The sequence below is a fragment of the Emys orbicularis genome, chromosome 4 (genome assembly GCF_028017835.1).
Source record: "Emys orbicularis isolate rEmyOrb1 chromosome 4, rEmyOrb1.hap1, whole genome shotgun sequence".
Lineage (NCBI taxonomy): Eukaryota > Metazoa > Chordata > Testudines > Emydidae > Emys > Emys orbicularis.
The window spans coordinates 50,649,419-50,664,343 of NC_088686.1; positions in this window are offsets into that span (position 1 = coordinate 50,649,419).

Sequence of the window (14,925 nt, forward strand, 5' to 3'; positions counted from 1 at the left end):
AGTGAAAAAAGCTTCTGTTGTTATTTAACATATTCTTGAGGCAGGAGTGTAGCACTTAGATTAACCAGGCACATATGTTTCATTGTTCGTGTTATGAAAATAGACGGCCAAAAGATTTGCCCAAAAAAGAACTAAGTAATGACATTGGCAATTACCACACTTTTTTGGATTAGTGGATTCAGAAGGACTCCACCTGTACTGTAGGCTCCAAAGACCACTAGTATCAGGAATTTGTAAATGAGACTTTGCCTCAGAAGATTATTGGTCAAATAATTTTCTTCCTTTAAAGAAAGTGAAATATCAAAGCAGAATCTAAATACATAAATAAAAAGAAATGTCTTTATTATGTTCTAGAAAAATTTTGGCCCATAAGACAACTTATTCGCAGTACTGCTGTTCACATTTCTCTCTGCTGCTTTTCTGATGTTACAATTTACATATACCCTGTGTAATTAGTCATAAAGAAGACGTACGCAACATTTCTAACAATATAATCTAAACTTGTAATCCTATTAAATAAAATATAATGGTAAGATAAACAATGATATCTTATTTCACTCTGTTGCAAACATTTAAAGAAACAATCTGGCCAATGCAGCATAAGGATTATGAAAATTGCAGTCATAATGGGGCAAATTTGTCAATGCAGAAGTGTCAAAGAATTTAGCTCAGTCATTTTTCCTAGGACTTAAAAAGTTGAATCCACATGACAAAATAATAGGGGCTAAATATTTGTGACCTGTGAGCTTTACTGTGTGAATTGAGAGCCAGGGCAAAAACTGCCCTTGAGCTACTTCTTTTACATTAGACCAGGCTGCTGACTTTTTGTTTCTTTCCATTGTAGTTTTCATTCCCTTCCCCCCACCCCCATGCAATTTTGGGATGAAACACTCCATTATTTTTACTTTGGAAATGATGTCTTGCAGAGTACATGCAAATCTGAGATTCTGAACATGTGGTCATGAAAAAAAAATATCATGGCACTTTATGCGAGGAAGAGGATGTTGGGATGCTGGTCAAATTTCCAGCTTGGAAAATTAGCTTTTGCCTAACACAATCTTCCCAGTAGTTTCAACTGGCTATGGTATTTTTCCTCACTTTGTACTCTATTGCTTCAAGTGTTATTAAAACAGCAGTCATCTTTCACTCCCATGGCTGGCTAGATTTGAGTGGAAAGTGATTGATTACATATGGCTAAATACTGACAAGTGCACAGGCCACTGCTCCCACATAGATTGCCTGCCATGCAATGGTTTAAATCAATCCCAGGACAGTTAGGTCAGTGCAGAACAGGGTGCAGCTTTAATTTTAGGGTCCCACAGAGCAGTTGATGGGGAAAGGAAACCCATGCAACTGAGGAGCAGTAGGGACAGACTTGGCCCTGGTGGTTGGTTCTTGAGGGTGGTAAGATGGGATCTGTGCAATTCCCTCCTCTCCCCAGTTCTCATAGATTCAAAGGCCAGAAGGGACCATTGTGATCCTCTAGCCTGACCTCCTGTATGACACAGGCCATAGAACTTCCTCACAACAAATCTCAGAGCAGATCTTTCAGAAAAGATCCAATCTTGACTTAAGAATTGTCAGTGATGGAGAATCCCCCTTACCCTTGGCAAGTTGTTCCAAAGGTTAATTTCTCTCACTATGAAGCATTTATGCCTGTAATGGTCCCTGACTCTCAAGTGGGGAGGAAGGCCACTCTGCCTCACTGCACTAGGCAACAACATTCAGGCTCAGGTCCCACTGCCAGGGCCGAGTAGTAAGCAATCTATAGCTCGTAGCCTAGAAGGGGCAAACAACTGTTAGCAGTCTGGAGCTCTATCCCCCTCCGAAGGGGCAGAACAGTAAGCAGTCTTTAGTCCAGAGTCTCCCAGCTAGGGCTGCCGCCAATCAAGAGTCTAGGGCTCTGGCCCTCTAGGTAGGGCAGAGCACAAGTGGTCTTTAGCTCCTGGCCTCCTGGCTGGGACAGACAGCAATTAAGAGTCTATAAAGGAAGCTCTGGCCCTCTGTTGAGGCAGCCTGCAAACAATCAGTCTGGAGTCCAGTCTCCTGGCTTGGGCAAGCCACAAGCAGTATACAGGTCTTCTGGTCTAGGCGTGAATAGGCCAATACTTCAGGGGTGGGGTTGACAGCAGGGGGTAGAGGGACCTGGGCCCACCCTACTCCACTGAGTTCCAGCCCAGGGCCCTAACAGTGGCAAATGGTTCTGCCACTGGGTCAGCAGATATCCTACTGAAACACGCTGACTCATGCTCCGGCAACAAAACCGGACTAAAGTCTGGTTTCCCTGGGCTACTTCCTAACACAGTCTGGGCGGGGTGTTCTGTAATCCAAAGGTCCTCTGTCTCCTTGGGGTACACTGTGGACAGCAATCCCAGCAACTCCTCTCCAGGGTCAGTCTCCTCCGGGGGCAGGTGCTGTACAGCACAGGTTCGACTCTGGAGTTCTGCAGTGGGCTGGAGGCAAATAGCTCAACTGATCTTCAGGTCCCTCTCTTTATACTTCCTGCCCCACCCCAGTATTTCCAGCAAGGGAAACGGGGCAGATTTGGCTCCATCCACCAGAGGGAGTGTAGTGGTCCCTCACTCTCAAGTCTGCCTCACTACAATCCTTATTCCCAGACTGAACAGGTTGAGGGGAGATATTTATTGCTAATAGGCCCAACCTGTTCAGTTGAGAGCTCTGTCACAGAGCTGGCAAGCCATTTCCCTCAGCTAATTCTGTTTCCCCAGGGGTCACTCAGCTGGGGAAACTGCCCATCTAGAGATGTTAGGGAAGATATCTCCTCCCCTTGACATCACTCCCTGAAGCTCCCTCTGGCACCAGTTAAGGAGATATATTCTCCCTCAAAAACCATTTAGTGCTCTGTGCCTATGCAGCACAAGGATCAGAATTTGTCCCATGGTTTGTACAATTTGCAAAGTGCTTTGCAATCTATTTTAAATGGAAGCACCTATAGCAAGATCATCATTATCACCACCACTTTGCCTTGGGTCAGTCTCCTCCCTCTGCCTTTCCCCAAACATAGCAATCATAGAAAGAGATCACAGCTGGTGACTGGACCCTAAACCGTCTGAATATGACTCAGTTGCTCTGCTGAAAGCTAACACATGATCAATTTCTACTGTAGTGCTAAATACTGTGTCAAGTTACATTAAGCTACATAGCTGTTGTGGATAAAGTTGAGAAATGAGGTGGTAGATTTGCCATTCATAAAACTGAGCAAGCAAAGTACATTGCAAAATAGAAGTATCAGTTTCAGTAGTGTGAGACTTTACCACAAGAAACAATGTGACTATGCTGTTATGCAATTCAGTTTGCTGCTGAATGAAAATGAACATTCCTCAAAGAGATGTGCTAATTTACAGAGCAAAAACTAAAGTATTATTACTATATTGCATCTAAACCCCAGAAAACAGTGCAGTTTACTACCATTGTTGAATCTTCTGACAATACTTACCCCCAAATTCCTCACAACAGATAAAGAAGAACAACAGGCTCCAGGATAGATTAGTTTTAATTCAAGTCACACCCCTGCAGGGACCGGGCCTGTCTTTCTCTTTTGTTGGTTAAAATGTCGCCATCCCCAAGAGGATCCATGATGGGAGGGGAGGTTTAAAATGTGACTAGGGCCCTATAGAAACCCTGCTGGCAGAGGCTGCCTGAATAATTCACTGAATTGGTGCAATCTCTGAGCAGCTGGGCCATGCTTCTTTCCCCAGCCTCTACCCACAGCCATTCACTTTTAGGGCTGCACTGGATGGCTCTGGGCCCCCCAGCCAAATATGAATTGCAGGTGCTTTGCAGCATTTCAAGCAGGCAAACATTTCACCATCAGGGAACCAGCACTCTGGGCTATGTTAATGTATCCCAGGGGTGAATGAAGCTTTCTATGTACCATATTACCAAAACTTAAGAGTTTTTATCTTAATCAAAATGCAGTAAAGTTATCTAAGAGTAATACATTTGCTGCTAACAAACTTCAGTTTTAAAGCTGCCACTATCATCAAGTGGAAACTGACCACCCACAGAGACAGTTAACGTGGTCCTCCACAATACATCGCTTCAGTGAAATGAATTCCCATTTACTATCAAGGAAGCAGAAGTTGTAAATTTTACTTTAAATGTGCTTGTATAAGCAAAGCTGTGACCAGAGGATGCCAGTGAGATCACTGCAGTTACAGCTCAGATGGAAGAGAAAAGCGCCTTCTTGCCTTTGCCTCTGCTACAATGCAAATATCAAAGTGCACCCCTTTTTTGGTATTACAATAGCAACTGCCCTTCCCTACCCCACCTCCCCCGCAAAATACACAAACACACACTGATTCATTAACATGAAACATCATCCTTCTTGGTGGTAGGTCATTTTAGTGGCATTTGTACTGATGAATACTGTATGAAAATATGAGCTAGAGACAGTATGAAGGATATTGGAGAGAAAGATTCTTATGTAAATAAATAAAGAGTATGTTGATTATGAGTGACGGTTGTGCAATCTTCTCCAAGTATTTGCTTCTTAGTTAAATTAATTCAATTTTGTCACATCCTACAGAAGCAGCCACTTCTTGTAAAAGGATATAGACAACACTCTCAAACAGACACTTTAGGAGAATAATAAAAGATACGCAAGGCAAAAATGTCCTCATCTTACTGTATGGATATTGCTCACTACTTGGAGAGGGAACATCAGGGTTTATTTACAAATGATACGGCAATTAACAGACAATAAACCAATCCCAAGCCTATTTTCCATTCAAATTTTTGGATAAGGGCAGGGGGTTGGAAGGGGGTTATTAGATTTGCTGCACTGAGATAGGGTATTGGTTTGTTAGATTTACTGGATACATTTATTTATTCTACAAAGTGGGATAAACAGCCCATTAGAGTAAATTATGTAATTTACATTGTGAATGTTAACAGTGTGTGTAATGGCCACCCAAAGTATATTGACATTTATACTTCTGTAAGTATCAGAACACTTTCCACCAGACTGAAGTGCAATATGAAACATTTGTATATATGAAACCTCTAGTAAACCTACTTACCCTTTTATGGGTACAGCATACAACTATTAATGATAGGGGGTTATCAAATTACTACTTTACAAAGTTGCACAAAAGGGAACAAAAGCAGCTCAAAATCCAGAGCATGGTCTTTGGGGTGAAAGGTTAATTATTAAATTTCTTTGAATAAGAAAAACAGAAGAGCAGTTCCAGGTTCCACCAACGTACCCTTTATTGAGTTTCACAGTCCGACGAGAATGCTGCCAGCTGCTTACTACATACTATATCTCTCTGTGTTATTGGTCATACTTATCTAGGTGATTTGGAATCCCAGCCATTCAGGCCTTTCAAGGAAAGGCGGGAGGGGGTCACTCTGTGTTTCCATTGGGAGTGCTGTTCCTTACAGTGCCTGCCTCTCCCCACTCTGCCTAAGGTCTTGGAGTTACAGGACCCAGCATCCTTATTAAAAGGCCAGTCATCATACAACATTTTACTCACATTACACAGCAACTGGAAACACTTGTGCAAGAGAGGGACACACAGACCACCCATAATAATACATGCAGTATTATTTAAACTAAAGAGCAGATTAAAGTTACGTGCCCAGTGTTAAATTATGTCTGGCTATGCTGTCATTGTTAGAAAGCATGTTCCCCATTTTATATACCCTCTAGAGCCAGGTCATTGCACATTATTATCCTTCAACAAAAGAAAGTACTATCGATCTTTAAAATCAATACAATTAATATAGAGGAGTACAAACACCAAGTACAAGCATCGTAAAGACAGATAAAGAACAGTGACACATAATAAAGTCAAAAAGGATTCTTACTCTTCAGGGAGAGAAAGCCAACATGAAGAGTCAATATTTAAATGAGTCATTTCCTATGTTAAGGAAATATGAGTGCACAGTCTAAAAGTTTAGCACTATTACAATTCAGGGTGCGGCTTCTTATCTCAGTCTTAGTTCAGAGCATGACCTGTTGCATCTTGGCTGTTGAAATGTTAAAAATCAGAGTTGCTATGGCATTACTTAATATGGCCTGCTTTTATCATGCCAATGTGCAGATACTCTGTGCTGAAAATCTGGGCTCAGGAGAGATGGTGTTTGTACTATATTTAACTCTATATAATTAATTCACTTGCTTCTCAAATGCCCTTTCCACTTTATCTGCTGAAGCCTAATAGTTAATGATTACTCATATGCCAATGAGGATAAAGGGAACATAAAAAGATATTTAAACAATATAAAAACAGAGTTTAGTATTAGGTAAATACCGATAGTCTCAAGACTCAGGTTCTCTCATAACTAATCAAAATAACTCCATCAAACCATTCAATGGAGGACATTACTAAGTGTCACACTCACTAAGGGGAAGATGACAAAACTCCTCCTGTAAAAAAAACCCCAAACATTCTTTTGATTCTATTGAATAAGGTAAAGTGGCATTCAGTTAGTTTTTTAGACGTTACATAATCTGATAGCCAAACTAAAATTTCCCAGAAAACACCCAACATGCAAGTATATTAGAAATCTGCATCTGAACAAGGAACCGTAACAGTAAAGTCCAGAAATTAGAAATTTGAAATATTTTTGCAAAGCTGGTTGCAAAATTGATTGGGATTGATTCACTAATTTTGTGCTCTTCAAGAATTCAGTGAGCTGTCCAAATGATTCCTTCATTTTTTAAGAGGTATCAATCCAGAAAAAATACACCCTACTCTGCAATGATTGTATATCCTGATTTTTGTATCCAATTCATCAGTATCTTCTCTACCAAGAAGTTATTTTAATACAGGCTGTAGAATGGTTGGTATAGTCTGTACCCGTATAGTCTTCCACCTCTGCAACGTCTCCCCTACAGTGGTCACCACTGATATGCTACAACACTTACCAACAGTCAGCGCATGTTTACACTTGCCATTTAAAGTGAAAAATGTCCCTTTTTTGCGCTAAAACCGTGGGAGCGTCTACACTTGTTAATGAAGAAAGAAAACCACCTTCACGAGAGGCATACAGTTCTCTCTGCTGTTCTTTTTGCGTTGTTGTGAAAGTGAAGACACTTTCTTCCTGTGTAAACACCTTTTGGCCTCCGGAGGATATCCCACAGTTCCAAAAGTGACCATGCTGGCCAGCATCTCCGCTGCTCTGACACCAGGTAAACGGATGTCTGCCCCTCCCCCTGTAAAGCCCCAGGAAGTTTGAAACTCCCTTTCCTGTTGTGAGTGCTTATCTGCCCAGGTGACCATGGCTGCTCCATGTAGCAAACGATCTCCTACTTGGAGCAATGTCGAGCTACTGGACCTGATCAGTGTTTGGGGAGAGAAGACTGTGCAGTGCCAGCTGCGTTCCAGCTGTAGGAATTTCAATACCTACGAGCAGCTTGCAGGAGAAGGGGCATAACAGGGACACACTGCAGTGCAGGTGAAGGAGCTGAGGAATACATACCACAAGGTGAGGGAGGCAAACCGTCGGTCTGGTGCTGTGCCCCAAAGCTGCCGTTTTTACAGTGAGTTGGATGCAATCCTAAGTGGTGACCCGCACCTCCATTGCAAAGAGCCCAGTGGATACTTCTTCATGTCCGGAGGCTGTGGAAAGTGGCCCTAGCCAGGAGGAGGAAGTCATAGATGAAGAGGAGGCGGCTGAGGAAGCTGTGGAGCCTGTTGCTGCGTGTACTAGGACCCCTTCTCCGCTCTGGAGGTGTCCAGCCAGTGTGAGCAGCCACTGTCTGCTGAGGCAGAGGCAGGAGAGCAGAGCTCTGGTAAGTTGCTTTGCTTTGTCAATGCATAAAGCAGGTTGAAGGCACAGAAAAGTACTAAGGTAGCTGTGTTTGTGTGCTGGGTGCTTGCCCTTTTCAGAATGGGTGTATGAAATAAACCCTATAATCCTGCGTTCCGTCACCATTGCTGGGTTCATGTGCACCATGGGTGCTAGACTTTTGTCACCAAGACAGTGATTTCTTACCAGTGGTGTATTTCAATGTACACACTGATTCCTGTATGTATGTTTCACAGCAATGTGTTGCTTTTGTCTCCCCAGAAATGACTGTGGAAGACACACACCCCCCCGCCCCACTGTAGCAGACCGTCTGCGACGCATAAGAAAGTGGCCAAGATGTACTAAGGCAGACATGTTTCGTGAGGTGATTCTGCACTCCCAAACGGAGACACGTAATAAAAATAAATGGAGAGAAAGCATGACAAAGTGGAAAGAGGGAGAGAACCGAGACCGAAAAGAGAACACCACTTTCCATAGGGAAGCCATGTAGAGGCTAATCAACATTCTGGAGCATCAGACAGATCTGTTGCATTCTCTCATTACACCGCAGAGTGACCTGATTCGTGCCCGTCCCCCACTGCAGCAAGTGCAGAATTCTTTCCCATGCACTCCCCAAACTCCCACTGCACATTCTGATAAGCTCACTGCAAATTTTTCCATTCCTCAACAATCCTCACCCCCAGACAGCTTGTCAAACGACAGCTGGAGTTATACACAGCTGTGAGGTTTATGGGCCCCCCACCCTGTTCCCCACCATCACTCAGGATTGATATATGTGCATGTGGTGTTTTCTCTGTTTTTAAAATAAAAGCACAAATTTTTCAAAAAGAAGCAAGCTTTATTTGTGTGTTCACATTTCTGTACATGTCATCACAGCTACAAGTCAACTAGCACTTCATCTTCACTGAAATTACATACAGAGCCGCCATGTAGCACAGCACATGCTGTTAACACTTCCTTTCCCAAGCACAGCAGCAAAGTTTAATTATTTTCATTTTCAAACTTTTCGCTCAAGGCATCCCGGATCCTAACTGCCACACATTGTGCCCCTCTAATAGCCCTGTTATCTGGCTGCTGAAACTCAGCAACCAGGCGTTTGGCCTCCACACTCTACATATTAGTAAACCTTTCACCCTTCCCCTCACAAATGTCATGTAAAGTACAGCACATCACAATGACCAGGGGAATAGTTTCCTCACTCATTTCCAGTCTACTGTACAAATATCTCCAGCGCGCTTTCAAACTGCCAAATGCACATTCGACAGCCATTCTGCACCTACTCAGCCTGTTGCTGAAACGTTCCTTACTGACATCTAGGTTTCCAGCGTATGGCTTCATGAGCCATGGCATCAGTGGGTAAGCTGGGTCTCCCAGGATCACAATGGGCATTTCCACTTCCCCGACGGTGATCCGCTGGTCTGGAAAGGAAGTCCCTGCTTGCAGCTTTCTGTACAGGCCAGTGTTTTTAAAGATATGTGCGTCATGCACCCAGCGCCGGCTCCAGGCACCAGCTTACCAAGCAGGTGCTTGGGGCGGCCACTTCGGAGAGGGGCGGCGCGTTCAGCTGTTCGGCGGCAATTCGGCGGACGGTCCCTCACTCCTGCTCGGAGCGAAGGACCTCCCGCCGAATTGCCGCCGCAGATCGCGATCGCGGCTTTTTTTTTGTTTGTTTGTTTGGCTGCTTGGGGCGGCCAAAACCCTGGAGCCGGCCCTGCATGCACCTTTCCGGACCATCCAGCATTAATATCTGTGAAATGCCCAGGGTGATCCACTAGTGCCTGCAAGACCATGGAGAAGTCCCCTTACGATTTATGTACTCGGTGCCAAGGTGGGCCGGGGCAACAATAGGGATGTGCATTCCATCTATCGCCCCACCACAGTTAGGGAAGCCCATTTCTGCAAAGCCATCCAAAATGTCACACACATTACCAAGAGTCATGGTCTTGTGCAGTAGGATGCGATTAATGGCCTTGCACACTTGGTTGATCTCCCCACTCCAAATTGGTTCGCAACTGATCGGTAGCTGTCTGGAGTCGCCAGCTTCCACAACGTGATTGCCCCTCACTTCTCTACAGCGAGTGCAGCTCTCAATCTGGGTCCTTGTGACGCAAGTCTGGGGAAAGCTCAGCACACAGTTCCACGAAGGTGGCTCTCTGCATCCGACAGTTCTGAAGCCACTGGTCGTTATCCCAGACATGCATAACGATACGATCCCAGCACTCTGAGCTAATTTCCCTAGTCCAAAAACGCTATTCCACAGTGCTCAGCTCCTCAGTTAATGCCAAAAGCAATTGAATGCTACTTATTTCCATTTCAGGCTGCTCATCAGGCATCTCTGACTGCAGCTCTCTTTGCGAGTTTAAGAACAGCTGCACTGCCACGCATGACGTGCAAGTGACAGCTGTCAGAGTAGTGGACAGCAGTGCAGGATCCATTCCTGCTAATAGATGTGGTGGGGAAAGCAGCCAGACAGCAGGGGGGGGTTAAAAAATGCCACAAAAGAAACAAGGAAGTAATGGGGCTGCTAGGACATGAAGCAGTGCAGCACGGGGCACTGAGCAGGGACCCAGAATTCCTTCCGCTCACCCGCCTCTTCCCACAAGACCTATTGAGAGAGCTGCACTGTGGGATAGCTGCCCTAGAGCGCTGCTCTCATTGGCAATGGAAGTGCTGCTAATGTAAACACTCTCTGATGCCTGAGGAATTAAGTGAGTACACAAACCAGCACTTTACTTTCACTGGTTCCCTATCACCGGTGAAACTTATAGCGCAAACACTCTGCAAGTATAGACATACCCTTAGTTACCACCCAGTGGACACTACCCAAGATGTGGAAGGATTTCCCTAGACTTGAATGGGAAATAATTTCAGTATTTGGGCTCACCCTGTGTGACAATGTTTTGCAAATGTTGACTTTTAAGTGCAGATTTTTGTATCTTTCCTACATATGGACAAATTCTGTCAGACGTTGGCCAGAAATGGATGGCATCTAATTAACTATTCTGCCCCACCATCTCTGTAACATGCCAATTGAGACAATGTCGTCCCCCAGTGCAAAGTAGTCCAGCTCAAACCTATACTAGTGGACAGCTATAATATTGGAATCGAAGCATGTGTGATTGTATGTCTGAAAGCATGACTATTTTTCACTCCTTTTTTATGCCAACAATATTTATCAACCAGATACACTCTCCTTTACCATGGCCCATCTTCCTCTACTAGAGGCATAATTTTACATAATTTGTATTTCTACCTTCCCTACCAGTGACATGAAAGCTTCTCTGCACCCCAACGTCAATATCTGCCAATGCCTATCTAGGGCCCCCCATGTCCCTCCTTGGCACTCCTCCAGCTGTTACTGTGCATTTACACATATAACTATTTACATGCATGTTGACATTGAATTATATATCAATTGTACGGGTCAAATTCTATGCTGGTCTAAGTGGGAAAAATTTCACTGACATCAATTGAGAAGCATCCATTGCACCAGCAGAGAATTTGGCCCCATGTCTTTATTATAATCCTTGTTTTGTGAAAAATGTTGTGTTTGGAAAATGGAAACTCAAGAATATTTTAAATGAAATAAAGTATTCTGGAAGTTTGTAATGTTGACAATTTTCATTAGATAACACACCTGTTAATTAAAAGGTATTTTATTAGTACCTTTCATTTCATATTAATAAGGTTTCCATTTCCCATCAGGATATAAAGGCAACAACATTCATAGAGACTGTGATTACAATTTCCTGTGTAAACCCCACTCAGGGAATGGGGTATTCTGCTTCAAACAATCCTATCATTTTTTTCTCTAAGTAATAACTTTCTAGTTTAGTTAACCATAATCATAGAAAACCATGTTAGAATAAGGGGTTTATTTACACTGTAGATAAATGAAGTCAAAACTGAAGGGGCATTTGTAAAATGTGCATTTATAAAATGTGCAAACACCAGATATTCACAGGATTTCTAAAAGCTGAGGATATTAAGGTATTACAAAAGAGATGTCAATAGTGCTTGCATTCACAAATAAGTGGGTTTATTATACTAAGTTTTCAAAGCTTAGCTGCTTATGAGGCACATTTTCCCAGCCTTTTAACACTTGTTTCAAAAAGTAACTCTCCAAAATAGCTATTAGATCCTATTATTCACCAAAAGGAAGTGGTTAGAGTAAAGCTGAACTCTGACTGTTTCAATCTAAAATGTAATTAATTAGCAGCATCAAGGTATCAGAGACAAAAGCTTGCTTACATGGAATATTTTCCTCTAGAAAGAAACATAGGAACTGCCTGATTCAGTAGATAAAATTATATATAAACTCATCATAGCCTGTCTTCCCTTTCCTCAATCAACTCACACACAAAAATGCACAACTTTGTGGAACAATGAAATGGTTAGGCTCTTTGAGCCCTTATCTGTTTTAACTTAAGTCTTTTTTAATAGGATCTAAAAAAACCCAACGATAACGTTCTACTAGAAGCACAGATCTATCTACCAATCATAGCACATAGTAAGTTTAAAAATACCAGTTTTGCCAACCATTTATTCTTCTCAATTATACACCTAAAGTGGGCTTAAAATTACATCATCACATTTTCTCCAACATTAGTCTGAAAAAAACATTTCCCCTTGCAGGGAAGGGGGAAAAAAAGGAAAGAAAAATCCCTCACATACTAAAGAAAATCTATTAAATGTTTTACAGAAAAAGCGACCTTAGGTTTTTATTCTTAAACTAAACCCTGTGCAGTCACAGAAAACATTCACAGGGTTTGGGTCCCCCCCGCCCTTCCAGGAAAAATGAAACAATCTTTGGTCCACAGGAAATAACACAAGTATTAGAAAATCCCAGTGGTCTGAGTGCAAATACTTTAGAAGGGTCTGTGAGCCTTCTAAACGATGTTAAAGGACAACAGATGTTCATCCCCCCAAGCTTACTCTCAAGACTCACGTACTCCAAAAGAGGTTTTATTTGAGAATTCTTGGTTCAATACTCATATAAACAGAGATACTGAGGGTAATAGATACATAAGGAAAGGTAGGCTGCATCTGCCCTCTACCTGCTGAAAAGAGAGCAGAACCCCCCCTCCCCACCACACACACACTGTATATGTGAAGATAATGGAAAAGTAAAGCTCTTTGGGTACAAAAAATGGTTTTTGTTTTTCTCTCTGTCTTAGGATGTAAAACAGAATCCAGAAAATATAGTCTAATACTTGGACTGTAAAGTTCTTTGTGGCAGGGACTGTTTCTTTGTTGTATGTTGTACAGTGCATAGCACAGTGATTTTCAACCTGTGGTCTCCAGACAATTGGGGGCCAGCAAACTATGTTTAAGGGGTCCGCGAAAGGTTGTTGTTACCACAGAACAGTGGTTTTCAACCTGTAGTTGGTGGATCCCCGGGGGTTTCAGACTATGCCTAAGATTTCCAAAGGGATCCACACCTCCATGCAAAATTTTTTAGGGGTCTGCAAATGAAAAAAGGTTGAAAACCACTGATCTAGTAGAATGGGGCCCTGGCCTGTAGGTACTGCTAAATTATCAAAATATTTTTAATAATAAAAACCCAGTTCATTATTAATTAATTCTGACACTAAATCACAGACCCCATATTGCACCTTAGTGCCTAATGTCACTAAGATCCTTACTGAGAAATACTGAGTGTTTCCAGTGGGAATCTTGCCCTACTTGGTTAGAAGGATGGTAACTTGATCCAGCCCTATTGAAATAATGGAGCTTTGCCATTAACTTCAATGGATGCAAGGTAAATGTAGCACCATGAACGTGGCTGTATAAAGGAAACAAACTATCTGAAGATCTTGATAGAGGTACAAAATCTTTGAGAAAAATAAAAAATAAAAATAAATAAAAGCAGTTGAAAAATGTCAATCAACTGCTAATGACTGTTTAAAAAGAAGTGTTTATATATATATATATATATATATATATATATATATATATATATATATATATATATATATATATATATATATATGTATGTATGTATGTATGTGTGTATACACTCACACACTTAAGGAAATAAAGAGGTATTTATTCCAATTTTCTAAACATTTAAATAAACTTCTCACAGAAAATTTATATGTACTTTTCTTACAGTGTATAAGTTTCTATCTAGTGTATCTTGAACTAGACCCTTTTTCCCATTTAAAGCTTGATTTTATATCTCTCTTCAAATCTGTTACCAAAGGAAATAAAGCCTTAGATGCACCAATTAGTGAAGGAACCTGATGGCTTTGTTCAATTAATTCCCAGGAATACCAGATACTGATCTAGTAAAAAGTTAGGTGGGTCAAGTTTTTGAAGTAATTCTAAATTTTATTTTTGCTTTCAGATCTATCCTGATCCAGAAACGTGTTTCAGTCTGTTGCTAACTACTGTGCTGTCATTTCAGGGGCTGCTAACAGGGAGTTTCGCAAGGGAGTTCTCCAGGTGAAGGAGGAGCAATACAGCACCCTTGGGGTAAGTGACTGTCTGAAGTGTGTGTTTGTTAGTGTTTGGGGGTTACTTGCCGTGTGCTGAGCTTGTGTTTGTCAGTCTGTTTGTTTGTTTGAAGGACCGTGTGCTGTGGCTGGCAGTTGGAAGCTATGAGCTTCAAAGGAAGGTCCGAAAGCTAGAAGCCTCTGGTAACTGGCTGAGCCTTAATCAGTGGGCGGGGCATTCATACAGGCCAGGGCTTTATAAAGCAGCGCACAAGCGACCAGGGACCTTTTGCGACCAGGGGCTGCTAACAGGGAGTTTTGCAAGGGAGTTCTCCAGGTGAAGGAGGAGTGGGAAGGGGGCGAGGGTCACTTGCCGGTTCTATCTGTTTTCCCTTTATTCCCCTTAAAACCTATAAACCAACTACATTCAAAACTTCTTGCTTAAACAACCCTTTCAGCGGACAGGGGGCTGCAGACAGGGGAGTTTGAGAGGGAGTTTGACAGAGGGAGGCTTACGATGGTTAGGAAGACCCGCAACACCTGTGCCAGCACTGCTTCTGTCTCCTCCACCTGCGCCTGTAGCCAGACAGAGCGCCTGAGCATGGATGCTTCTACCCAGATCCTGGTGTGTTTTTGCAGAGACTGTAACTTGCAATTTCCACTTACTGATATCCAGGCTGGGGGGACCATCCAATGTGAAAGGTGCTTG